This window comes from Euphorbia lathyris, chromosome 2 (assembly GCF_963576675.1).
Source record: "Euphorbia lathyris chromosome 2, ddEupLath1.1, whole genome shotgun sequence".
Taxonomy (NCBI): Eukaryota; Viridiplantae; Streptophyta; class Magnoliopsida; order Malpighiales; family Euphorbiaceae; genus Euphorbia; species Euphorbia lathyris.
Window position 1 is genome coordinate 96,946,009 of NC_088911.1, and position 27,279 is coordinate 96,973,287.

The following is a 27,279-nucleotide window of genomic DNA, read 5'->3' on the forward strand; positions in this document are numbered from 1 at the left end:
GATTCCACTGTTTTTACGAGAATCCTCTTAAGGTTCTTATTAGCTGCTTCTACTGCTCCATTAGCCTGTGGACGGTACGGAGAAGACCTGTGATGTTCAATGCCATATTCTCGGAAAAGATTTCTTACTTCCCCCTGAAACTGGACCCCGTTATCCGTAATCATGTGATGAGGCACTCCAAACCTGGTGATCAAGTGTTTTTCAATGAACTTTCTCATCTGCTTGGACCCTAGTTTGCTAAACGACTCTGCTTCTACCCACTTGGTGAAGTAATCGATGGCGACAGCAATAAACTTATGTCCATTTGAAGCGTTAGGCCTTACTTCACCGATGATGTCAATGCCCCAAGCAGCGAATGGCCAAATAGGTGCTAGCACATGTAGTTCTATGGCCGGAAGATGACTGCAATCGCCGTGGATTTGACAATCATGGCATTTCTTTGCATACTCGTTACAATCTCTTTCCATGGTGAGCCAATAGAAGCCTTGCCTAATAATTTTCTTAGCTAGTACTGCTCCCCCCATATGGGCTCCATAAATTCCTGAATGTACTGATTCCATTGCCTCGCGGGCTTCTCCCGCATCCAAGCATCTTAGTTGTAATCCATCCATGTGCCTTTTGTAAAGAAAGTCATTGTGGATGATGAACTGACGAGCTAGCCTTCTAATCACAGCTTGATCCCTAGGTTCTGACTCTGCCGGATATGTTCCATCTTTCATGAAGTTCACGGTATCGAAATACCACGGTTTTTCATCTGCCCCTAACAGCATTACGTCTTCGTAGCACGGTTTGTGAGATCTTCTCAATACCAACGGTTTCGAAGCAAGGTTCCGGGGATTGTCCCAAACTGACACCAAAGTGGCCAAGGCATCCGCTGCCTGGTTCTGTGCTCGAGGAATATGATAGAAACGGCATTCTTTGAATCTTTGTGCCAACCCTTCTAGCTGATCGAGGTACGGACGTAGTCTTTCTTCTCTTACCTCCCAGTTTCCTTGTGCCTGTTCGATGATCAACTTTGAGTCACCCCAAATTTCGACATATGACGCTCCCAGTGCCGCTAATGACTCTAAACCATAAATGCACGCTTCATATTCGGCCATATTATTGGTGAGAGGGAAGGATAACTTCTTGGCCATCGGGATCCTTTCTCCTTCCGGTGAGGTAAGTAGTACTCCTACTCCGGCTCCATTCGAATTAACTGCTCCGTCGAAGAACATTTTCCACGGTATAACTTCGATTGCGTTCAAGTGCTCATCGGGGAAATCATAGTTCGTCTCCTCTTCCTCTGCATTCAGGGGTTGGTTGGCCAGAAATTCTGCCACGGCCCTCCCTTTGATAACCTTCTTCGTCACATATTCAATGTCAAACTCGGACAAAAGCAACAACCATCTGGCTAACTTCCCCGTTAAGGATGGAGTTCGGTATAGATACTTCACGGGGTCCATCCGAGAAATAATGATCACTTTATACGATTGGAAATAGTGCCGTAGTTTCTTTGTCAACCATACTACTGCCACACATGTCTTTTCGATCATGTTGTACTTGAGCTCGTACTCCAGGAATTTCTTACTCAAATAATACACCGCGTGCTCCACACTAGTGTCTCCCTCTTGAGCCAATATTGCCCCAATGGATCGCTCCTCAATTGCTACATAGAGGAGAAGCGGATTTCCCAGTTTAGGCGGTCTCAGCACTGGCGCATTAGACAAATAGTTCCGGACGCTCTCCAGAGCTTGCTGACACTTATCATTCCAAGTAGCGGGTTGGTCTTTCCTTAGCAACTTAAAGATTGGCTCGCAGATTGCGGTGAGTCTCGCTATGAACCGACTGATATACTGAACCTGCCCCAGAAACCCTCTCACTTCCTTCTCATTTCTCGGCGCCGGCATCTCCTGTATAGCCTTCACTTTATCAGGATCCACCTCGATTCCCTTATTTCCGATTACATAGCCTAAGATTTTCCCCGACGAAACGCTGAAAAAGCACTTCTTCGGGTTTAACCTTAGCTTGAATTCTGCAATTCGGGCCAAAAACTTCTCGAGCGCGGCAAAATGCCCTTCTCTTGTCTCTGATTTGACCATCATATCGTCCATGTAGACTTCTACCTCCTTGTGTATCATATCATGGAACAGTGCTGTGGCCATTCGCTGATAAGTTGCCCCGGCATTTTTCAAACCAAACGGCATTACTCTGTAACAGTATGTCCCCCACTCGGTTGTGAACAAGGTTTTTGCTTTGTGCTTTTCGGCCATCTGAACTTGCATGTAGCCCATGAAACCATCCACATTCGTGTGTAAGACGCTTGACGCTGCACTGTCGATCAATACGTCGATATGAGGCAATGCAAACTCATCCTTGGGGCATGCCTTGTTAAGATCTCTGTAATCAACGCACATCCTCACTTTGCCGTCCTTTTTTGCGATTGGCACCACATTTGCGACCCAAGGGGGATAGTCGACCACTTCGATGAATCCTGCTTCTAACTGCTTCTTCACCTCCTCTCTGATCTTATCTGCCCATTCTGGTCTCATACGTCGGAGCTTCTGCTTTACGGGCTTTGCTTTGGGGTAAGTTGGAATGCGGTGAGTTACGATAGATTGATCAATTCCCGGCATGTCTTCGTATGTCCATGCGAATACAATTTTGTATTTTTTAATTATTCTCTCAAATTCTTTCCTCTCTTCAATAGTTAATTCTTGAGCAATTTGTATAAGTTTAGGATTTTCATCCGTACCAAGATTGAAAGTTGACATTTCTATTACATTGATTTCAAATGTAGGCATGTTATATGAATGAGAATGCATGGAATGATCACGATCAACATCAAGCAAGTAAGCAAAATCAGAATTCATTTCATTGATAGCATGGGTGATTACATCATCTGATTCAAACAAAGCAGTAATACAATTTTCATCATTAGGGTCTTCGGACTTCTCATGAATTTTGGAGGTACTAGGCTCATCTCCCGCTCTTGCAGTTGCTTCAACGGTGATGACTTGCTCCTCGGCATTCAAATCCAGCATCATAATCTCCTTGACAAAGCAGCTCGCCTTTCCTTTGCCCCAGTCGACAACATCATTGAAGATTTCGAACCCTGGCAGAATCTTCCCTTCTGTGCTAGTCCATGCCTCGGGGGTCCCTGAATACGCCTTTCCATGCCCCTCGTTCACGAAGTACTTCCTTAGGCCCACTTTTCCTTCACCACTCACATTGGACGGACCTCCCTGCTCATATCCCAAATCCCTCCGGGTTTTCTGACTCTTAAAATCCGGAAATTCTGGCAACCCCTGATGGTGTGCTCCTAAACCCATTCCTGGGATGAAACCTCCCTTCATCATCTTCACCACATCGGTGGTCATGCTGGACTCATAAATCCCGAAGACTTGGAATCCGGAGAAAAGTTGAGGCTCAATTCCCAATGCTGCCACCGAGCTCAATTTCTCAGCTCTGATTGTCACTATCTCCTCCCCGAAGGGGAATTTAATCATTTGGTGGAGCGTGGAGGGCACACCTCCCAGCTTATGGAACCAAGGGCGTCCCAACAGTACAGCAAAGGTTACCGGTATATCCAGCACGGTGAACTCAGTTTCTTCTTCATGTGGCCCTACTTTCAACTTGGCCTTGAAGACTCCCTCAATGTGTCTACGGCTGTCATCACACGCTCTAATAACAGTTTCAGAGGCTGTCAGGTCTCCTCTCTCCACTCCCAACTTCGACAAGAGTTTCAACGGGCAAACATTAATGGCCGATCCATCATCGACCATCACACAGCTAGTCTTCTTTCCGTTTCGCTAGCAGCTCAAGGGGATTGAGGGCTAAGTCAAGCGCAAAGGCTTATTGTGAGCCTTCCCCTCTTCTGGGAGATCCTCGTCAGTAAATGTGATTTCAGCCTTCTTTCGGGCCATAATTGCTCCCACTAGCGCTGCCGGCTCAGTATCGGTGGAAATAACCAGATTCTACAACTCTTTCATCAGGTTCTCACGATGGTACTTAGAATGGCATAAGACTTCCCAGACTGTGGACTTAGCTTGCGTCTTCTTCAACTGCTCCAGAACTTGGTCATCGAGCTTAGGAGCCGACCCTTCTCCAATCTCAGTTTCTATCATAGGTGCCTTTCCCTCGGCCACACGACCTGATCTCGTCATTACCGTGATTTCCGGCTCATCATCCGATTCGTCCCAAATGTTAATAGGAATCCTCTGATTGGCATCTTCCTCGTCCGAAGAACTCTCCGAAATGTCCACGACCATTAAATCCATGACGTGAGGAACATTCGGATTCAAGTAAAAGGGATCCGCCGATCCATACAAAGCCCAACCTATCAACTCATCATAGTCACGGAGGGACACTCTGCTCATTCTTCTTGCGGCCAACGGAATAGCACCTCGTTGTATGCACATAAGCTGCACCTTATTGCTCATTGTTTCGTTACACTGTTCATACCGGTGCCTCCACCTCCTAGCATAATCCACGAATGGTTCCTCGGGGAATTGCCTGATCCTATCCAGATCTTCCAAGGATCCCGTCCATGGAACATACATCTCATATCTCGCCACAAAAGCATTCCTAAAAGGTATCCAATGACCCATTTCTTCTTCTGATAGACCTTGATGCCATAATAAGGCTTCACCCATCAAGGTTTCTGGAAAATGTTCATGCAACTCACATTGCGGAAATCCGGCGTCATACATATGATTGCGGAATAACCTCGCGTGCTCAACAGGATCCTGGTATCCACCATACCTAGGCATCGCTAATATCGCATCAGGCGTTTGGTAAGACGGGGAATTAGGGGTTTGCTCCGTCAGCATCCATACTGTATACTCCTTGATAAATCTTTTCGTCATTGTCGCCCAATCGGTCTTAACATACATCGGCAACGACATGTACCACATTAACGGTTCACCCATCAATGAATTGAAAAACGAGCTAGTGATCTCTTCCTCTTTAAAACCCAAGGGTGCCATAGCCGACAAGTAGAAGTGAAGGTGCTCCATAGGGTCCTTATTGCCGTTATACTTACTAACCCTCGGTAGCGGACGTTTGATGGGTCCGATCTGCATCGCAAAGCGCTCCGCAGTTCTATCTTCAGCTCTTTGGTACTTTTCTAGAAACAAATCCGACAACCGATCCCAATCATGCTTGCAAGGGTCGGGTAATGAGTAAAACCACCCCAAAGGCTCGCCTATCAGTGAATGGTAAAACCACTGAGCAATCTCGTCCACTCCGAAGGATTCAACAAACATGTCGCGCATATATTCACGCAAGTGCACCTCGGGATTTCCTCCACCACTAAACAGACCCAATTCTGGCACAATAGTTCGAAACGACCCTTCTCCGGTCTCTTCGGCACTATCTTCATCATACGGTGCTCCACCGTCCAATCCTTCATCCATTAGTTCATCCTCCTGTTCCTTGCCAAGGAAGGACACATATATACCATTTCCTACATTGCTCTTTTCCTCGGAGTCCAACAACTCCTCTTCATTTTCCTCGAAGGATTTCATCACTACACTTTCTTTCAGACCGAATCCGATCATGCTCACCCTATGATTAGGCAATGGATTACGCTTAGTGGAAGGGTTCACTGACGAAGGATCAGCTATCTTCTTTTCCTCGATCAAATCTTGGATCTCATGCTTCAACCTCTCATAGTTCTCAATAGTATGCCCATAACTGCTGTGGAACTCGCAATACCCTCTAGCCTGTATCTGCGGAGTAGGTGGAACTTTGTTATACGGGGTAAGGGCTTTCAACAATCCCTTTTTCTGCAAACGCTCAAAAACCTTTGCGTAGGTCTGATCAAACTTGGCGAACCGCCTCTTTTCAATAGCATTAAGATCAAGCACTTTCACTGCGGCGGATTCCGTACTTGCACTGGGCCCTCCGGCACTATATCCAGACTTCGTCCACTTGGTATAAGCTTTCTTTGGCTCCCCATCCCCCTCAACGGTCAAGGCACAGCTATACATCTGATTGAAATCGGTAAAAGGCATATACCGCAACTCATTCTTAATATATGGCAATGTGTTGCCCACTACCATTCGGATCTGATCCTGCTCAAGCGGCTTTTGTTTCATAACCGCGGCCTTGGCCCTCCATCTTTTCATAAAATCGGAAAAGGATTCCCCAGCCTGTTGCTTAGTGCTCTCTAACTCTTTCAAAGTGACCTCCAGCATGGTGTTAAAGCTATACTGAGCGATGAATGACTTCGCTAATTCCTTCCAATCCTTCTTTGTCACCATTGGTAACGCATGAAACCATGTGAGGGCAGCCCCCTCTAGGTAAGTGTTAAACAGCCCCAGGACTTGATCCTCAGGCAGGATCGTGTGCTTCATCACAGCAACATACTGATTCATATGAGCGGTGGGATCTCCAGTTCCATCGAACTTTTTCATGTCAGGGAGCCGAAATTTCAAAGGCAAAGCTGTTGCCGATAAACAATTCTTCAAGTTATAAAAGTCCTGACTTCTGGAACTTCCTCCGCGCAAGTCCTGCACCTCCTGCGTGATGTGTTGCTTCCATTCCTCTTCCTTAGCTTTCTCTTTCTCTAACTGTTTTCGGATATAATCCTGATAATCCTCCTCATTCCCAAAGCGAGGGCCATCGTTCACCTCATTCTCAGCGTGTTTACTGCCATTTTTATCATCTCTCATGGCCAGCTTAGCTAACTGGGCCGCTATCACCGCTAACTGCTCATTAATGTTGTTCATAGAGTTTTCCAATCCGGCCACTTTTTCGTCGGTCGCAGACATACTGGCTGAAGACTGAGTATACTCGGACGAAGATGATTCCGAAGCCACAACTGCCGATTCAGAACTGTCAATTTGTAACTGGTCAAACTGCCTAACTAGCCGACTGCTCTCTCGGTACCACAATCGCTTAATGATGACGTCTGCGCGAACGGTATCCATTAGTATGTATGCATGATTTTATATGCATGATTCATGGTGTGTGCGTTTATTTATTTACAGATATATAAGATAAGAAGAACAAACGTTAGTCTAATTACACGTATCACAACATCTCTCTTCCACCCTTATTCCTCCACACACTCGTTGGTCCAGGTCTCTTTCCTAGGATTTTGGTTTTTGGCTCACATTGCGGTCCAGGGGACACGTGATGCCGTCGATTATTACGGAAAAGTAAATCACCCATAAGACAATACAATTCGTTTTTGACGTATCCACGTTCAGTGACTAAGAAATCAACCAAGTTGGATTGTCCTTTTAGAATAACTCGTCTTTTGTCCTTTTGCGAGACGCATTAATTCGGGTTTTAACTCCCTTTGAGCGCATCTCGGTTTTTAAACGTGGTACGAGTTATTCTTCTAGTCCAATTGTTCGTTATCGTCCATCACTCATTCCCTTTTATTCACGTGGATTCGTGTCTCGATTTTTGGATTACAATGGGATCTTTTGGATCTATCGAGAGACGTAACCACGCGTTTATTTAGTGATGAAATCACTTTTGGATTTTATTTTAGGGAACGGACTCATCGCGTAACGCATTTGTTCTTAGCGTCTAGGATCGGTTTGCTCATTTTTGCTACGTGAAAGATGGCGAGTCTTATTTTGAGTGCACGGTAACCTTTCGGCTAGCAACAGTTCATTGTCCCTCCCAATCCTACGGGATATATCATCTTAGTGTGGTTATAGAAAATCAACCTTTCGTTAAATCGCGTGTTTGTTCGAAGCGAGGATATCACCGTTTTCTTTCCTTTAGGCGTGAATTTAAGCAAACACGTATATCGGGCCATATTTCTTGCAGTTTTGGTAACGGTCGAAATGATCGAGTCGTTAGTCAAAACCCGCAGTCTCGTCCATATGGCGCAATTATATGGTTTGGCTTAATTCGGCTTCGAGATTTTAAACGGGGTATACTCTCGTTCGAGGCACGTATTCAATGACATTGGTTTATTTTCTTTAACTACCCTCGGGATTGATATATATCATAGTCTCGGAATGATTTTGGTCGTTTAGTTCATTTTTCTTTTCTTTTATTTTCTTAGTCATCTTTACGGACACATCCATTTCTCTTAAGAACAACTCGAGGCATAACGTAAAAGCTCGTCTTTTATTCGGAAGGGACGGGCTACTTGTGCGAAACTTTTTTCGTTACAACAGGGTTGTTCGAAACAGAAATGTTCTTCGTTTTCGTTTCGTCATGATCTCATTTTATCCCAACTTATTTAAAGAATGTGAATAACGGCTACTGTTAATATAATCTTTTGTATCGAGATGTAACTATCCTTAATACCGAATCGATTCATACTAATACGTGCTTACGTCATAACGTATTTTCTGAACATGTGCCTTCGTCGGGACACCGAAAAGGGACAAGGCGGGTCGCACATGTTCATTCATATGAGATGACTAAGTCGTCTTTAGTTCAAATCGTTTCGATGTTTTAGGGTAATTAGTATGTCGATTCACGAGTATATATTAACGCATCGTCTCATTTTCTTTACATACTTTAGGATTAGACACGTATCATGGCGGTTTGAAAACACCAAAAATAGTAACGGGTAATCCTATGGAAACTTCTAAGGCTACTATATGCTGACACGGCTGACCGCGGGACCTCACAGGACCGCACAAATTCGCCCCTAACGAATGGATGGGGACCCTTTGGCGCCTTACTGTAAGGGGGAACTTACACTAGCCTCTTTCGAGCGACGAATGGACTCTCGCTAGAGGTTTCGCGGAAATTACCCAAAAGGTTTGCAATAATGCACATGAATGCATACGAAAAGAAGTAAAACGATCCGTCCCCGTTAAGGGCTTAATACACGCCTTCCGGAATCAAATTTCTCGCTTCCCCAGCAGAGTCGCCACTTGTTAGACGAGGTATCGCGGCCTAATCTCCCGGGCGGACCGGGGGGTGGACAACCTCATGGCGACGTAAGCGGTGATTGGCGCCGAAAGCAAACAATCGTGGAATCAAGCTGCTCGGCAGGACCGGAGCTCGGAGATATGGAAGAGTCGCCACCCACGAATGGGAAAATGAACACCGATCCCTTGCGGGAGACCGGTGTGGGTTCGGGAAACTTAGGTACGAGCCGAGAAGGCTAGCTCCTTTCCGGAGAAAGGCTACTAGGCACCCCGACATCGCCCGGTTATGAACTACCGGCCTCCTACTCAGCATGTTAGGCGATAACGGACTAATCGTATACTTCTTTAAGTTTAAAATTCATTTGAAACCTTTTCTTTCTCTTTTTAGAAACCGTTTTGAGCATATATTATTGGAAAGCCACATTAGTAAAGAATCACCCATTTATATTATACATACACAGAGAAGGGGGAAGAAAGAAGTGGTTTACGACTTTATTTAAATGTCATGTTGTGTGTTTACTCTATGCTAACTCATTTCCCCAAAACGAGTTCCTTTACATGGTTCGCACCTTAATCGCCGTTGGAACGATTTAGGAGCGTTTTAAAACCCCCGCTTGATGAAGTTCACCCGAATCGCCGTTGGAACGACTCGAGTGTTTGAAAACGTTAGGATAAAACCTTTTAATAGGAAAACATGATTAATCATACAAGTCAATTTTATTTTGTACAAACCCTTTTAGAAAATGATTCAAAAACTCTATTATTCACAAAGAAAACGATTTTAATTACAATGTTCGCTTAATCCGCCTTTGGAACGGATTAAGGTTTTAAAACGTGATGTTTTGGAACCAATTTAGAAATATTAACAAAAATAACTCCATTTATTTACATTAGAACCTCTAAAAATTCATTAGTGTAAATGATTAAATTGAAAACTCTCTTTTTGTGATTTATTTTCCCCTCTTACTTAATGGACTCTTTACCTATTATGATTATAATAATAAACCCATTTAAACCAAGATTCACACTCAAATAAAGCCCATTTAAAACCTGGGCCCATGGATGGGCCAAAGGAATAAAGAAAACAATTTAAGCATATATATATACATTTAAATCAAAAAGAGAATATGAGAATGAAAGTTAATAAAAAAAGGAACTATATAATACATGTATGAAAATACTAGATATAATACATTTATACTTTAAAAATGTGAAAATAGTAAATAAATCTCATAAATAAGAAAATAATCCTTTATCCAAAATAGTTTCATATAATAATCAATAACCTAACCCATATTCCCCAAAACTACATATATACATAACTAATATAGTTTTAAATATCAAAAATAACATATACCAATATCTACTAATTATTTCCCAAAATGCCCAAGTAAATAACCTTTAAAATAGGATCTAATATAACTCAAATGAATAAAAAAGAACATATATATACATATACTTATGTTTAAAAATTAAATAAAGAATGATATACAAACATCCTAAATAATTATATACACTAAATATCTAAAATAGTTTGAAAAACATACATTACATAACTATACATATATATATTAAGGATTAAAAGCTTAAAAGTTAAGAAAAATGGACTGAAATGGCATTTTTTACGTTTTGTCAGATTTACCGACGGAAAATCGGTAAACAGCAATTAGTGACAGAAATGGCAAATTACAGCAGCACTCCAATTATTTCCAGATTTATTCAAAAGCTTTAAATTAAATCTAATTCAACCGCCTTGGATTTCCGAACTACCAAAAATGGATCATAGTCAATATCGGAAGTTCCTAAAATGATGTTTTTTATTTTAAAACGTTATTTGAAAATTTCTTTTAGATCCAAAAAAGCTTATAATCTCAACGTTTTTCGATACCCGAACTACCTTTTTATCTGATCATGGTTCGTATTGGGATATCAAAACGAGGTTTTTTTATTTTAAAACAAAACCGAATTTTATTCAACACGAAACGAAAATTAAATAAATACGCTAATTAAATAAAACGTGACAAGATAAATGAATAACTAAATAAATAAAAACTATAGCATAAAAAATAAATAGAAGGAGAAGATAAATAAAATAAAATAAAAGAGTCTAGTCCTCGGATAATACCTTAAATTCGGTATCTGACAGTCGAAGCCGATTGATTCCACGAGTCGCCTTCTTCCGTTTTTTATATTTTTTAGTAAAAATTTAACTTTAGAAAATTCGGAATTTTTGAGAAAAAAAATATTTTCCTCAAAAAAAAATTCACTTTCTCTCTCTAAAAATGTTTCGAGTGAGAAAGGCTCCAAAATTCCCCCCCCCCCCTTTCATTGGGATTCGTGCCCCTTTTTACAAGGAAACGGGTCCCGGATCAATAGGCGACGCCCGAGTAAAATCGGGCGTCGCCCAAAGCCGTTGGGCGGCCGCAAAACACCACGTTGGGCTACCGCCCAACATTGTTGGGCGGCCGCCCAACAATAGTTGGGCGGCGCGCGCCCAACGCTGTTGGGCGCTCACGCCCGCCTACCGCTGGGCTTCCGCCTGACGCGGTCGGGCACTCGCTCAACGGCCGTCGGGGCGCGTCTTACGTCGTCTGGCGTGCACGCCCCGCGGCTGTCGAGCTCGCGCTCCGCGTCGTCGGGCGTTCATGCATCCTGACCGCCGAACGCGTGTTCCGCGCTGCCGGGCGCACACGCCTCGTGGCTGACGAGCGCGCGTCCCGTGTCGCCAAGCTCGTGTCTTGCTCGGACACCGAGCGCGAACCATTCGTGGTTGGATGCGTGCGTCCCACAGACGTCGAGCGCGCGCTTCGTGTCATCGAGCGGGCATCCGACTGTCGTCGAACGCGCGCTAGCCGCCGCTAAGCACTCGCACCGTGCCGTTAAGCATTCGCGAGCTATCCGATCGACAACAGCGACCGACCGTAACTTATTTATTTTATTTATTTATTATTATTATTTTTTCTTTTTGAAACTTTCAGAATCAATCGCTTCCACCGTCTTATTTCCAGGTTTTCATCACAGGTCCTCCGACTCGGTGTCTATAGCAGGCTCTGAACATGTTGTTGTTAATGCATCCCTGTCCCCGGTGCCACCAATGCATCGTTTGTACATTCCTTGACACTGGCCGCTGATAAGGTGGATGGAGGGCCGTCGCTTGCTCGGGCCTTCTCGGGTATTAATATACTCCAGAAGACCAATGTTGGGGATGATGGTGTAGTGATCTTGGAAACAAAGCGCCGGCGTTAGGATGCGGATCAGGATGCCACTAAAGGGGCTAGCGAGAAGGAGAATATATCAATGGAGTTTGAGCAGTTGGATACAGCCACGGCTAAATTATCACAAGCGGGTACTGGTCACCAGGCCCGCGAAGGATCATGAGTGTTCTTAGTTGGAATTGTCGGGGGATGGGCAACCCTCGAACAATTTGAATGCTTTCTGCCTTGGTTACTAAATTCTGCCCCGGTATTGTGTTTCTCATGGAGGTCAAATGCCAGCGCAGACGTATTGAATTGCTTAAGAGGAAGCTTGGTTTCACAAATTTGTTCTTTGTTGACCCTGTGAACTGTGGTGGAGGCTTGGCTCTGTTCTGGAAGGGTAGCAATTCTGTGAATTTACTTGGCTATTCTCGGAACTTCATTGATGCAAAAATAAATATTACAGGTTTACCGGAGTATCGATTAACCGGTTTCTATGGGTTCCCCGAACGGTCCAGGCGCTCGGCTTCATGGGACATGCTACAGGCTCTTCGCAATATTTCAGCTCTCCCCTGGGTTACCATTGGAGATTTTAATGATATCCTCTCCCAAAATGAAAAACGAGGAGGCCGTTGTCACCCTCCGGGTCTTATCTCGGGTTTTAACACAGCCGTTCAGTATTGTGGCCTGTTTGAAGTACGCATGATAGGGCATGGTTTCACCTGGGAGAAGAGCAGAGGGACTGCCCAGTGTATTGAAGAAAAATTAGATCGAGCCTTGGCTACCTCAGAATGGCACGGCTTATTCCCTCAGGCCAAAGTGATCAATGAAGAGGCACACTACTCTGACCATTCAGCGCTATTTCTTTCTCTGGCTCAAGTCGGTTTTGCCTAGAAACGCAGCTTCCGCTTTGAGAATGCATGGTTAGGAGAGGCGGATTGCCGTGATAGAGTGAGAGAGGCTTGGGAGACATAAGCCATTGTTGAGCTTGTGCAGCGGCAGCGACATTGCGGGCTGAAACTATTTGAATGGGGTGAGGAAATTAGGGGGCGGTTTAAATGAGATATCAGGAGGTGCGCAGGTCAGCTGCGTCGATTAAAAGGTTGTTCGGACAGCAGAGCACAGAACCAGCTCCTTGAGGTTCGGAAGCAAATGGATGCCCTTCTTCTTCAACAAGAACAATACTGGAAACAGCGTGCGAAGAAACTCTGGCTACGAGGGGGTGATCTTAATTCCCGATTCTTCCATGTCGCGGCAAACAATAGGAGGAAGAAGAACAATCTTGACCGATTAAAAACAAGCGCGGGGGTCTGGGTTGATTGGAGCGCGGGACTGAGCCCACTAATCCATGGTTATTATCAGGAGCTGTTCTCCTCTCAAGGCTGCGAATTCAATTCTATTCTATCTAATGTGAGACCGAAGATTACTATGTCACAGAACGAAGAGCTGCTAAGAGAGTTTAATGTGGCCGAGGTCAAAGCGGCTGTCTTCACTATGCACCTCGATAAAAGTCCGGGTCCTGACGGATTTAATCCTGGTTTTTATCAAAGACACTGGGATATTGTGGGTCATCAGGTGAGTCAGGCATGTCTCAGTTGGTTAAATGGAGGTATTTTACCAGATAATATACATGATACAACCTTGATTCTAATACCGAAGAAATCCCGCCCAGAATATGTATCAGACATGCGTCCTATTGCACTTTGCAATGTTATCTACAAGATTGTATCAAAAGTTCTAGCAAACCGGCTCAAACAGGTTCTGAACTCTATCATTTCTCCCTCTCAAAGTGCTTTCATTCCTGGTAGGCTAATCTCGGATAATGTGATGTTAGCCTACGAAGTGAACCACTATATTCATAAGAAGTCTAAACGAAAGTCGGGTGTGGCGGCTTTGAAGTTAGACATGGCAAAGGCCTATGACCGGGTCGAATGGGATTTTCTTAGGCAGATGCTATTGCGGTTGGGCTTTGATCCTAAATGGGTTCAGTTGATTATGCAATGTGTTAGTAAGGTGAAATACAATATTGTGAGTGGCTGTAATAATATCGGTTCTGTTATTCCTCAAAGGGGTCTCCGGCAGGGGGACCCTATCTCGCCATATCTCTTCATCATTTATGCTGAAGGTCTCTCACTGTCTTTGGCCCAGCTAGAATCACAAGGAACTATCCATGGTTGTCAGGTTGCACGAACTGCTCCCTCCATCTCCCACTTATTTTTTGCAGATGACAGCTATTTATTTTTCAGAGCTAATCACCAGGAAGCTACTGCAATTAAACAGTGTCTAACCGACTATGAGAGAGCCTCGGGTCAAAAGGTCAATTTTTCAAAATCATCAATCTCCTTCAGCAAATTCTGTAGTGATCAGACATGTTCCTTAACTGCTGCGATTCTTGGTGTTGACTCAGTAAGCCTACCAGCTAAGTACTTGGGCCTTCCATCTGTCATCGGGAGAAATAAGACTGAAGTCTTTACCTATCTTGAGCAAATGATTATGACGAGACTTCGGAGCTGGAAGGCCCGGTTCCTATCACGGGCAGGCAAAGAAGTTATGATCAAATCAGTCATTCAGGCTCTGCCATCCTATGCGATAAGTCTCTTCCTGCTCCCTGAAACTTTTTGTGCCGACCTTGAAAAGAGAATGAACTCCTTCTGGTGGGGTTCCAACGGGAGTGACAGAAGGAGTATCCACTGGAAGTCTTGGGATAAACTCTGCACACCTAAGAAATTCGGGGGCTTGGGCTTCCGTCGATTACACCAATTTAACCTAGCCTTATTAGCTAAACAGGGTTGGCATTTGCTATCTAATCCCTCTTCGCTAGTTGCCCAGGTGTACAAAGCCCGATACTATCCGGATTGCTCCTTTCTAGAGGCCCCTATTCAGGACAACCCCAGCTTCATTTGGCATAGTATCCGTGCATCCCAGCCTCTCCTTCAGTCCGCGGCTCGACGGTTGGTGGGTACGGGTCAGCTTATTAATATCTGGCATGACCCATGGCTTCCCGACGCCTCTCACCCGTATGTGGAAAGTTCAGAATTGGCGGATATGGATATAAACCTTGTGTCGGACTTGATTCTGGAGGATGGGTGCTCTTGGGATGACAATTTAATCAAGGGCCTCTTTTCTCCTCGAGATCAGAATTTGATCCTACAGATACCGCTCAGTCAAGGTACGGTAGCAGATACATGGTACTGGAGTAAAGAGCGTAGCGGTCTATACTCGGTAAAGAGTGGCTACCGGTGTCTACAAAGCTTCTATTCACAATCGGGCTCGGGACAGCCCTCTAACATGTGGTCAGCTACATGGAACCTACAGGTACCGCCAAAAGTGTGTAATTTTCTCTGGCGAATCCTTGCAGGCTGCTTACCGAGTAATCAGGCGCTTGTCGTCCGTCATGTCCCTGTCTCGGAGCTTTGCCCACAATGCTCGAGTTACACGGAGGACGAGTTCCATGCGGTTGTTGGCTGCCGTATGGCGAGACGGGTCTGGCTCCTCTCCCCGCTTGGCGACATCAGCACTAACTTCACATGCTTTCGGGATTTCTGGTCTTATGTTCTCTCTCAGCGGAAAAATATCAGAGAAATGTCAGCTATGCTCTGCTAGCAATTATGGTTGAATCGCAACGACCAGTTATGGAATAATCGAACCACAGGGGCGAAGGCCACCGTCGATAACGCAGGATCCTTTCTCCGTAGCTGGCAGGAAGCTCAAGTGCACAGCGGTCCTGCTGCTGTCCTAGAAAATATCAGCAGTCGGTCTTGGTCTCCTCCTCCCCCGGGGTATCTGAAACTTAACTTAGATGCAGCCATCTTTGAGGACCTTCAGCTAACTGGTTTTGGTCTCATCCTACGCAGTGCCGCGGGTGAATTTGTGGCAGCCAAAACAGGTATGTTCGATTGTCTAATGGAGGCTAATATAGCGGAAGCTCTCGCTCTTCGGGAAGCTCTGGGATGGATAAGGCTCAACGGTTGGAGTCATGTGCTTCTAGAATCAGACTCTCAAAATATGGTATTATCGCTTGCAACGAGAACCGGTCCGTCTTCACCCTTCCAAATTTTAGTACATAACAGTTCCTCGCTGTTACAGTCTCTTGTTCACTGCTCTTTGAGTCATGTTCGGAGATCGGCCAATTCATTGGCTCACTTCCTAGCTAGATCAGTGTCAAACCCGCTATGTAGGGGAGAATGGTTTCATTCACCACCTCCATTTCTCTGTAATTTCATTGATTCTTTCATTCTAATATAATCAAGTATCATTCTTTCAAAAAAAAAACTATAGTATATGTATTATTATTATTTTTCTCATCTTATTTTTAGTCCATATGTATTTTTACCATTTTTTACTATGATGTACATATATGTAAGTACGTATATTTACCTTTCTTTTGACGTCTATATGTATATATTTCAATTGGGTCCTATTGGGTGGGTTTTGAGGATTTAAATTGATCATCATTGTGATTGTGTTCAAGTGTGGATTAATTCAGTGAAAAGGGAGAAAATAAACCACAAAAAAGAGATTTCAACTTGATTATTTAAACTAAAGGTTTTTAGAGATTCCAAATATAAATAAAAGATTTTTGGTTCTTTATCATTTTCAAACGACTTCCAAAATATCACGTTTTGAAATCTTAATCAGTTCCAACGACAGGTTCAGCAAACCTTGTAATTAAAATCGTTTTTCTTGTAAATAATAGAGTTTTGAATCGTTTTCCTAACTAAACGGTTTTGTACAAAAATAAATGGACTTGTATGTTTAATCACGTTTTTGAGTTAAAACTTCTTATGCCACATTTTCAAACGCTCGGGTCGTTCCAACTGCGATTCGAGTGAAAAGCATATAAATCAATGGGGTTTTGAAACGTGCCTAAATCGTTCCAACGACGATTAAGGCACGAACCATGTAAATAAACCTTCTTTTGGGGATTGAGATTATTGTAGATTTAATATACAATATAAAGCATAACTCACGTTGTAACTAAACCAATTCTTTCTTCTATCTCCCTCTTTCCTCCATATACTCTAAATTCATGTAAATGGGTGATTCTTTACTAAAGTGGCTTTCAATAATATATGCTCAAAACGGCTTTCAAAACGAGAAAGAAAAGGTTTCAAATGAATTTTAAACTTAAAGAAATATGCGATTAGTCCGTTAGCGCCTAACATGCTAAGTAGGAGGCCGGTGGTTCAGAACCGGGCGATGTTGGGGTGCCTAGTAGCCTTTCTCCGGAAAGGAGCTAGCCTTCTCGACTCGTACCCAAATTTCTCGAACCCTCACCGGTCTCCCGCAAGGGATCGGTGTTCATTTCCCATTCGTGGGTGGCGACTCTTCCATACTCCAAGCTCCGACCCTGCCGAGCAGCTTGATTCCGCGATTGGTTACTTTCGGCGCCAATCACAGCATCTGTCGTCAACGGTGTCCACCCCCCGGGTCTTCCGGGCGAGGCCGCAGCACCTACAGTCCTCACTAGAGTTACAAGCCAATAAGAGAGAATAAGGATAGAATGAGGTAAGTAGTGCATAAGGTAATAAGAAAAATTAGCCTAATGGCAAAACAGAATTCAGGAGATGTCAGTCATTGTCTCCTCTAATTCAGTTTGGTGAAGAAGGCAACCCACACATCGAGGCGCATACACACACATCGTGTGGGTGCAGTTATGCTTCTCTACAGCCTTTTCGTCCCATTCTCGCACGAGCATCACACGCCGAGTAGGATGTCACACGCTATGTCACTGCAAGTCTGACTTTTTAGTCACTTTGGATTGGACCTCACACGGCGTGTGGCCTGATGCGCACGACGTGTGAGAAAGTTTTGCTGCCTTGGGAAACTTGGCTCCTCCCATTGGGCCTATGTTGGAGATGTCTGCATCATTGCTACTTCCACGGTTTGAGCTTGCTACTTGGGACACTTGCAAGCCTATCTTTGCTAAATATACCATGACCTCATCCCCACCTCAAATTGAATGTCCGTTCGGTGCTCATACGCCTTAGCTTTTTCTTTACTATTCCTTTTTTCAATGATCCGCTTCACCTCTTGGTGCATTTGGTGGTACTAATTGGCTAGGTGTTGGGCGACTATACTCTTCTTTTCCCCCCTTTGGGGTGTCTCCTAGATCAAACGGGTGGTTGGGAGTCTTTGTTACACAACCTCAAAAGGTGTCTTCCTCGTAGTAGAACTCACGGTGGAATTGTATGCAAACTCAGCTTATGCAATCATATAGTCCCACATCTCCGGCTTGTCCCAACACTTACTCCTCAATAGATTGCCCAAGGTCTGGTTGGCCACTTGCATTTGTCCATCCGTTTGCAGTGATCGGTAGTGCTAATCTTTAAGGTAGTGCCAAAAATATCCCACAAGGTACGCCAAAAATGGCTAACAAACTTCGTGTCTCTATCCTACACTATGCTCTTTGGAACTCCATGCAACCTCACTACCTCCCGGAAGAACAACTTAGCAATTTTCGTTGCATCATTGGTCTTACAACATGGGATGAAATGAGTTATTTTTGAAAACCGGTCTACAACCACAAAGATAGAATCCATACCTTGTTGAGTTCTAGGTACATGGAGAGGTCCTTCCATATAGATTTCAGCACTGGTAAAGGCATAAGCAAACCCGTATTGGTGGCGTGCCCTTTAGAGGTTTGGCAAACCCCACATCGCTCCACAAAATAAGCCACATCCCTCCTTAACCTCGGCTAATAGTAACGGGAACTCACGGCCTCGAAAGTCTTATCTCTACCAAAATGTTCGCCCAAAGTTACTCTATGAAGATTCCAGATCACTCTCTCTCGAATCGACATACCCAGAAGACATAATTGACTAGCCCTTATGAGATAACCATCAAACAATTGATGCTCGTCATCCCCGGTTTAATCTTTACACTTCTCTCAAATATTTCTGAAATCCAGTTCCTCTCAATAATCCCCTTTGATGTGCTCAAAGTCTTCTAGATCAAGTGTCACTGTTTTGAGGAGTGCAACTCTCCTACTTAGAGCATTTGCCACTTTGTTTTGTTGACCCGCATTATTGAGAGCTTACAGGGGAACTTGTCCCCAAAAGCGGACCATCTAGCATGCATAGAGCTTCAGAGCTATTTTTTACTCCCTAAATATTTGAGAGCTTGGTGGTCGGTAAATAACATTAACTCCTTGCCAATAAGGTAGTGGTCCCACATCTTCAAGGCCCGGACCACCGTATAGAACTCTTTATCATAGGTGGCCCACTTTTGTCTCGACTCACATAATTTCTCACTAAAATACACAATGGGCCTCTTGACTTCCACTATCGATGATCATGTTACACCTTACTCTTTGAACAAGGCAATGGGTGCGAAAGAGTTGGTGCCTTTGATCCTCCTCAACCCTATCGGAGACCAATAACCTCAAATATGATGACGCGATCATCTTCGTAAATGCCATCTTCCTCCTCCTCAACAGGCTCACAAAACACATCCTCCTCCTCTTCGTAATCCTCCTCATACCTCTCAACTACATTGGCACTTCGTCTCTTAGGACACTAATTAGAACGGTGATCCGGCTCATTGTATCGAAAACACTTGAATGGAGCCGGTTTAGCATAAGGGTTATTGCCCTTAGGAGGTGGTGTCGCCCTATAGGGCCTTACATCCCCGCTAGGTGCCTTACCCACAATTGGAGCCTTAGTGCCACTAGTGCTAGCCACACCCTTTCCTTTATCAACTCCCTTGGAAGCTTCTATTCCACCATAAGCACCATCACTACCTGATCTTCTATACCCATCACGTGCCCTAACACTTAGTTGAGATTCCACATTCAAAGTGAGATTCTGAGCGTCTTACACCCGAATTACCATTTGAGTTCCGATTCTATCTTGAATGTTGTACCTAAGCCATTCAAGATACTTTGAAGTCTTTTGTCTTTCGGTTTCGAACAAATTAGCCCTTGCCGAGAGCCTCAAGAACTCTAAAGTATACTCATGTACATTCCTTGCACCTTGTGAGTAATTCTGACACGAACTATAGATGTATTACTCATAATCAGGTGGAAAAAATCATTCCCTCAACATCGACTTCATCCGTAACCAAGACCACATCGGCTCCCTTCCTCATCTTTTTCTCTATTCTTTAACATGATCCCACCAAACTGAGGCTCCACCTTTTAACCGATATTCCACCAACCGAACCTTCCTCTCATCCGGTATCCCCGCATACTCAAAGAACATTTCTACTTCCAATAGCCAATCAAGAAACCCCTCAATGTCAAGATCGCCCCTAAATGAAGGCAATTCAATCTTCAATTTAAATGCATCATATCTATCAAAATTTCCCCATATCCCCTTCTAACATTCACATTCTCCATATAAGGGTCTTTCCCAACATAATTTCTCCTTCAATGACCACCTACATCAACATCATTCACAATTTCCATATTTATAGCATTCATATGCCCATGGCCAACTATACCAACATCATTACGGATACTTATATTTCTAGCAATCCTATGGGGATCAAAATCAATAAAAGCATCCCCATCAATATCACTATCGGCATTGTGAATAATAACGGGGTTAGGATGTCTTACCTCATGAACCCGAGGAACCATTTATTATTGCACAAAATTTCACCTAGGTGGTGGTGATTATGGTAGAGTCGGTTGCCGTTGAGGTTGAATATCCTCCTCTTATCTCCATTGAGGACCTCTGACGGGTTATGGGTGGGGATTTCGGATCTCAAGCTTGAGTTCCTCAATAGAGAGAGCCAACTCTCTCATTCTTGCATCATACCTTTCATTTTACTCCATGAGAGTTTCTCTAAATCCCTTTCATGCAAGATTCTATTTCTTCAAACCTCTTGTCATTGGATTTCATAACTTTTTGTTGTAGACGTGGTTGAACCATAGCTAAGAAGAAGTCTCCGAGAAGGAAAATGACTCGGCTCTGATACCAACTGATATAATCGATAGTCAGGTGAGGATTTTAATCTTAAATGCACAAAGAATGTTTCTTGTCAATCATAGCTTGAAGGAGTGAATCCCAAGTATAAGAACAAGCTCCCAATAATGGAGACTAAAATTGATTTATTTGATAAAAAGTGTATTTCGTTACAAATAAAGAGGCTTATATATCTTCCCTTAGGATAAGTAAAGATACTAAAATGTCTCCACTGGGGTTACAAGCTAATAAGAGAGAATAGAGGTAGAATGTGGGTAAGTAGTGCAAATGGTAATAAGGAAAATAAGCCCAATGGTAAAACAATAAATAGAATAGTGGCAAAACAATAATTCAGGAGATGTCAGCCTTTGTCCCATCTAATTCAGCTTGGTGAAAAAGGCAACCCACACGCCATGTGGGTGCAATTTTGTTTCTCTGCGGCCTTTCCGTCCCCTCCTTGCATGAGCATCACACGTCGAGCGTCAGGTGACACGCCGAGTGGAATGTCACACACAGTGTTATTGGTCCCGTGTGATTAGTTCCAAGGGGGGGTTAGGAACTAATATAACTTTTTTTTAATTATCCTGACTTAATATAATTCTTTGAGTTTTACAACTCAGTTTTGGTCAGCACGGCCGAGTGAGTCGTAAGACGGCTTTAGTCAGATACTGACTAGAGCTGTTTTACTTGTGAGTTGGGAAATGATACTTTTGTGGTCAGCTTCCAACCCAGCACTCTGATTTACTCAGTGTTAGTTTAAACAATTTATAAACTGAGTAAATATAGCAAGCAACACATACAAATATATATTGAGAGAGAGTTAGAAATTACTCAGCATGACTTATCCTGGTTTGGCCTCTCCGCCAACGTCCAGTCCCCAGAATCCCTCAGGGCTTTTTCAATCCAATACTGAGCTCTTTAAAGGTAGAGCACAAACCGTTTACAAGGAAGTTGAATATGCAAGAGTACCTTCCTCTATTCGTCTACTCAACTCCTACTAAGTGCTATAACCGAACACCTAGATTTCTCTACCGCTGAGTACTTAAAACCGAGTACTCAGCACAACTCTCTCAATTTTACAATTGATACAAAATTGTTCTTTTTCAGAAAAAGAACACTTTAGATGATTACAAAATCAAACTAGCTTTTACACAGAGATAGAAATTTGGTGTAAGATCCTTTTCTTGTTTTGATGTGCTTTGTATGTATGCTCTTTTTCTTTTGTGTTTCGGCAAAGGATCCAAGAAGTGTACTTGTCCTTTTATAGTTGAAATCTGAAGATACAATGATTTGAATCCGGAATTTTCCGTTGGATTCAAACGGCTTTCTCTTGAGACATGTTCTGGTCAGCTTCAGATTTGCAGGCCAATCCTGTCGTCTGAATTCGGCAGGCGCCAGGCTTGTCTTCTTCTTGCAGGTTTGTCTTCTTGTACAGGTTTTGTCTTTTAGCTAACGGACAGTTGACCCATGCATCTCGAAATTGACTCTTTGCGTAATTCCAAGGTTTCTATTATAGGTGCAGATAGTTGTCTGATCTTGTCTTTTAGCAAACGGATCATTCGCGCTGTCCTGAAGATCACTCAGCTTGACTTTGATAGCCGTCGTCTTTGATTGTTGCCAATTCGATACTAAGTTGCTTTTCACTCAACTTCAACGGTCAGCTTCGTTCTGCAAGATATAGTTCCGAAGAAGACTTCTCTTCTTTTATGCTGAGATGCTTTCTACTCAGCTTCTGTGGTCAGCTTCTTTTGAAAGCTTTGACTTCTGAAGAAGACTTTCCTTTTTTCATACCGAGTGATTCTTTACTCAGCCCGTGCTATGCTATCATGCAGACTACATTCTGTCTTAATTTGATTCCTGTTCTTATAAATATTTTTATACTCAATATTGAACAAACACATTAGTACAATTAAATCAAAGCACTTAATCATGGATTGACATAAATAATTTTGTCAAATCAAAATCATGTTGGAAAGTCGTTTCAACAAACTCCCCCATTTTGATGTTGGCAAAATATTTAGTTATGGAACTCAGTTTTGAAATTCCCCATGATTGAATTGTTTTTTGTTCTTCTGAAATTACTCCCCCGTAAGGGTTGCATCTATTTGATTCAATTTAACTCTAAACCTTCCAAGATTTAATTGAGAAAAATCAAAGCATGCTTGTACTGACTAAGTTCAATTCTAGACCTTCTAAGATCTAATTCAGATGAGCCTAGGCCAGCTTTCAATATGTTGGAACATGTGTTTACTCATTTTGATACACGGTCAGTTTTAGGTATCAGAGAGATTATATCGCAAAATTTATTTATGTATCAGAGTAAATGTGTGTTGAGAGTTTCATGCAAGTTCCTTTTTTTTAAGTTCGATTGTTTGTTCATTTAAGACAGTTCAGCATATAGCACATTTAAGTAAGCATCATATGTAGATAAGTCAGTTTAAATAAAAGATGCTTTTAAAATAGATAGTTTGGTTAGCAAACAAACAGATAGAATAAGCCAGACAAATACTACAAGTTAAATTCTAAGATTTACTAATTTATTTCTTCCTGTTGACTTGGGCTTGATGGGAAGGATTAACATTGCCTTTTCCCTTGGCGTTTCTTTGTTGCTGCTGACTACCAGATGCTTCTCCTGCTTCCCCTGATTTGTGCTGAGTTCCATCAGCTTGTTCTTTCTCCCCCGTTTTGCCAGCATTGGGCGGAGGAGGAATAAAAGTGTCATTGAGAGCAGCACGAGTTAATCTCACTGAGTATGCCTTAAGCTGTTTCGTGCTTTCCCTGAGACCATCGAAAACAGGAACGCCATCATCTATAATGGATCTGGGGACTCGAATGGATGCACTAAGCATACTGAGAATATATTCCTGTGATTTCCCAATCCAGGTCAGTGTGTCAGTCAGCCTAGCATAAGCTTGATGATACATTTTGAGCAAGGCCGAATCATAAAACTGACGTTGAGCATTAGTATGGCGCACATGTTTGAAGGTGGCCTGGGAGTATTACGGGATTTCATTTGTTTTCACCAAGTCAGTGTCCATCTCTTCCTTACTCAAGTTGAGTAGACAGACAGCTTCGCTAATTTGCTCGATCGAACTCTAGGAAGAGGAGGAAATTAGCCCACGAGTATCGGTCAGCTCAGAGTGTAGCTTGGTGAAGTGGTGGTCAACCTCAGCAGAAGTAGCATATCTCGTGTTTACTGCAGACAGAGCATTTATTTGGCCTTGGAGGGAATCCATGTGATTCACCATCATGAACTGCAGTTCATCCAGCTTTACTAGGGAGTCTTGCTTGGGTTGTTGAGTTTGAACAGTTGTCATGACACTCACAAGATCTTTGAGACCATTGATCTCATTCAGGAGCTGAGTGACAAAAGAAAGTTGTGTTGACTCATCATTAACGAATCCAGCAGCATCGGCATGAGAGGGAGTCAAATCCTAGAGAATGGTTTGAGCTGAGTGAATGATGCGATGCCCAGACTCAGTAGCATTTAGGTAGGCATAAGTTGCCTCAGAAGTTCGCTCAGCAGCCGGTTTTTGAGTAGGTTGCTTTCCAGTACCAGATGGGCCAGCATGATCAATAACTGGACTTTTGGTCAAGTCAGCACCAGGAACTGACTGTTCAACATTCTGCGATGCTGGGTTAGGAAGAGGTGGATCGGCAGAGATGTTGACCTGCTCAACATTGGTTTGAAATTGAGTTGGTTCAGGAGGAGGTACTTCAGAACTTACAAGATTTTCCTTTGCTCGCTCACCCTCTTGAGCAGCTTGAACTTCGAGCTCTTGCTCGGCAGAGATTGGATTTTCAGGGGTCTTAGCTTGTTCCTCAGTATGAGTAACAAAGGTTTGCTTTTGTGTGAATTGATCTGGAGTTGGCTCGATGACGAAGGAGAAGAATTCGTACTGTAGTCCGGTTAGGTCAGTAATTGGTTCTCTAAGTGGAGAATTAGCCAGTAGGTCTAGAGAGTTGGACTTGTGAGCTTTGCTCTTAAAACTCTTTTCAGAACTGACCTTGTTGGTTGGAGGTGAGGGGTCAGCAGCAATTGAGTCAAGAGACTCAGATGAATAATTGATCCCTAGGACATCATTAAAGTTCCTCACAGCATGAACACTTATAGTTGGGTCAGCTTGTGGTTCAATTGGCTCAGCATCAACTGACTTAGTTTGCTCAGCAGCATCCTTATCTTGCTCATCATTAGTTGTTCGCTCAGCTTCAAACTGGCCTCCAAAATCTCCCAAATCATCTTCCTGTTCAGAGGGTGTTTTTTCAAGATCAATCTTTTGACTTCTCACGAAGTGGGAATCGTCGGAGACTACAAAGTCAAGAGGGGCAGCATTAATGGGACTCAGATCAGATGTTCTTCTCTTCTTCCTTAGAGGTGTTTCTGGAGTTTCCTCTTTCTCTTCTTCCTCAGGCTCAGCGGGCCTTTTTCCTGCTGACTTAGCTTGCTCAGCAGCAGCTTTCTGCACGCTAGATACAATCCGAAGTTTCTTTGTGAAAGTATTGATGTCTTTAGCGGCTTGGTCAGCTTTCCGCTTTTTATCTTGCCGAGTTCGGTCAGTATGGGGTTTCACCACCGCTTTCTTTCCTTTCTTGGTCGGCATAGCTTGTGCGCCTTCCTCAGCATGAACTTCTTCCTCATTTTCTTCAACAGCCCCCTTTCCTTTCTTAGACTTGAGAGGTTGGTTGTATGCTAACCCAAACAGCAGTGCTGCTGTAATCTCAGTTCCCCATGACTCAGTTTCACCAACTGTGCTCACCTTATGGTCTTCAAGAATTCTTGTGATGAGGGAGCCCCACCTGAGTTTCCCAGTACTTCGTTGGAATTCACCGACAAGAAAGATGGGCATATTAAGTGGTTGGTAGGTCAGCATGTGCCAGATAAAATTCTACTCGAAGTTGGAGGCAGATGAGGCTGAGTTGATTTTAGGAAAGATAAAGTTGGTCAAGATGTAATGAGCCATCTTTTGATCTTGACCCATACATGTGTTGGCTATTTCTCCCTTATGATCCTTTGGTTTACAGAACTCAACTGGGTAGTCAAGTTTGACGTTTGTGGTTCTAAATTCTTTACCCTTGTTTGGCAGTTTTAGTAAAGTTGCAAGGTATGATGGAGTTACCGTGATGTCTTTGCCCGTGACCTTTGTGACTAGATGGTCAGCGTTGTCCTTATCCACCTTCAGATTCGAATAGAATTCCCTTACTAATCGAGGGTAAGCTTTACCGGAGAGAGAGAATAATTTCGACCACTCGTTCTTGGAGATCCATTCACAAAACGGTTTCTCAGCGGTTACAAAACTCGGGGAGAACCACCGGCAACGAAGTACCTCACAGTTCTTGACATTGTCGTAGACCATAAGAAATTCCTTTTCCTCAGGTTGCTTGTCTTTCTTCTTCTTCTTCTTCTTTTTCGAAGAGGTTGCAAGGTCATCTTGGGGGCTCTTGCTCGGAGTTTGGTCATGATGACCGTGTCCTTGACACTTGGTGGGAGTCTCGATGTATTCCTGCTGAGCAGGAGATGGAGGGTTTTCATCGGAGTGATTGCCATCATAACCAGCTCCGGAGATGTTTTGGGAATCCGACATGTTTTTAGGGATTCTTTGAGAGTATTTGAAGATTGGGGATTTAGATAGAAATCAATTTGCCAGATATTTCAAAGTGTAAAGAGATGTGAGTGGGAATTCGTCCACTATTTATAGAGGGTCGAGTTGATCTGGAACGTTGGAGTAGCCGTTTTACCTCGAGATAATCAAACGACAATAATCTGGAATTTATGACACATTCGGCGCAGTTGTTTTCTAATTATTGTGCTTACGTCATCCTAGGTGGCTATTTAATGCGTGCGTGCTATTTAATGTCCAGGCGAATGTTACTCGGTATTTAGAATTCCAAACGTTTGAGATACTAAGTGCTCAGTTTTACGTAGAAGAAATTTTCATACAAAAGTAACTCAACCTGTAGAAATCACTCAGCATGTATATCTAGTCGGCATAGGGTGATTCTATGTTATTCAGTTTAGCTCAGTTTGATTAAGTTATTTAGCATGCAATAACTACTCGGCATATAGTATAATCACTCAATATTGATCAAGAATTTATTAGACAGGATTACACATACCGATAGCTTCCCTTAATATGCTGAATTGCTCACGAGCCAGAGGCTTAGTGAAGATATCCGCAAGCTGTTCATCTGTTGGTACGTAGGTCAACTTGATCTCACCTTTGAGTACATGATCTCTAATGAAGTGATGCCTTATGCTGACATGCTTCATCCTACTGTGTTGGATTGGATTTTTGGATAGGTCAATACCGCTTTTGTTATCGCACTTGACTTCAATTGTTTCTG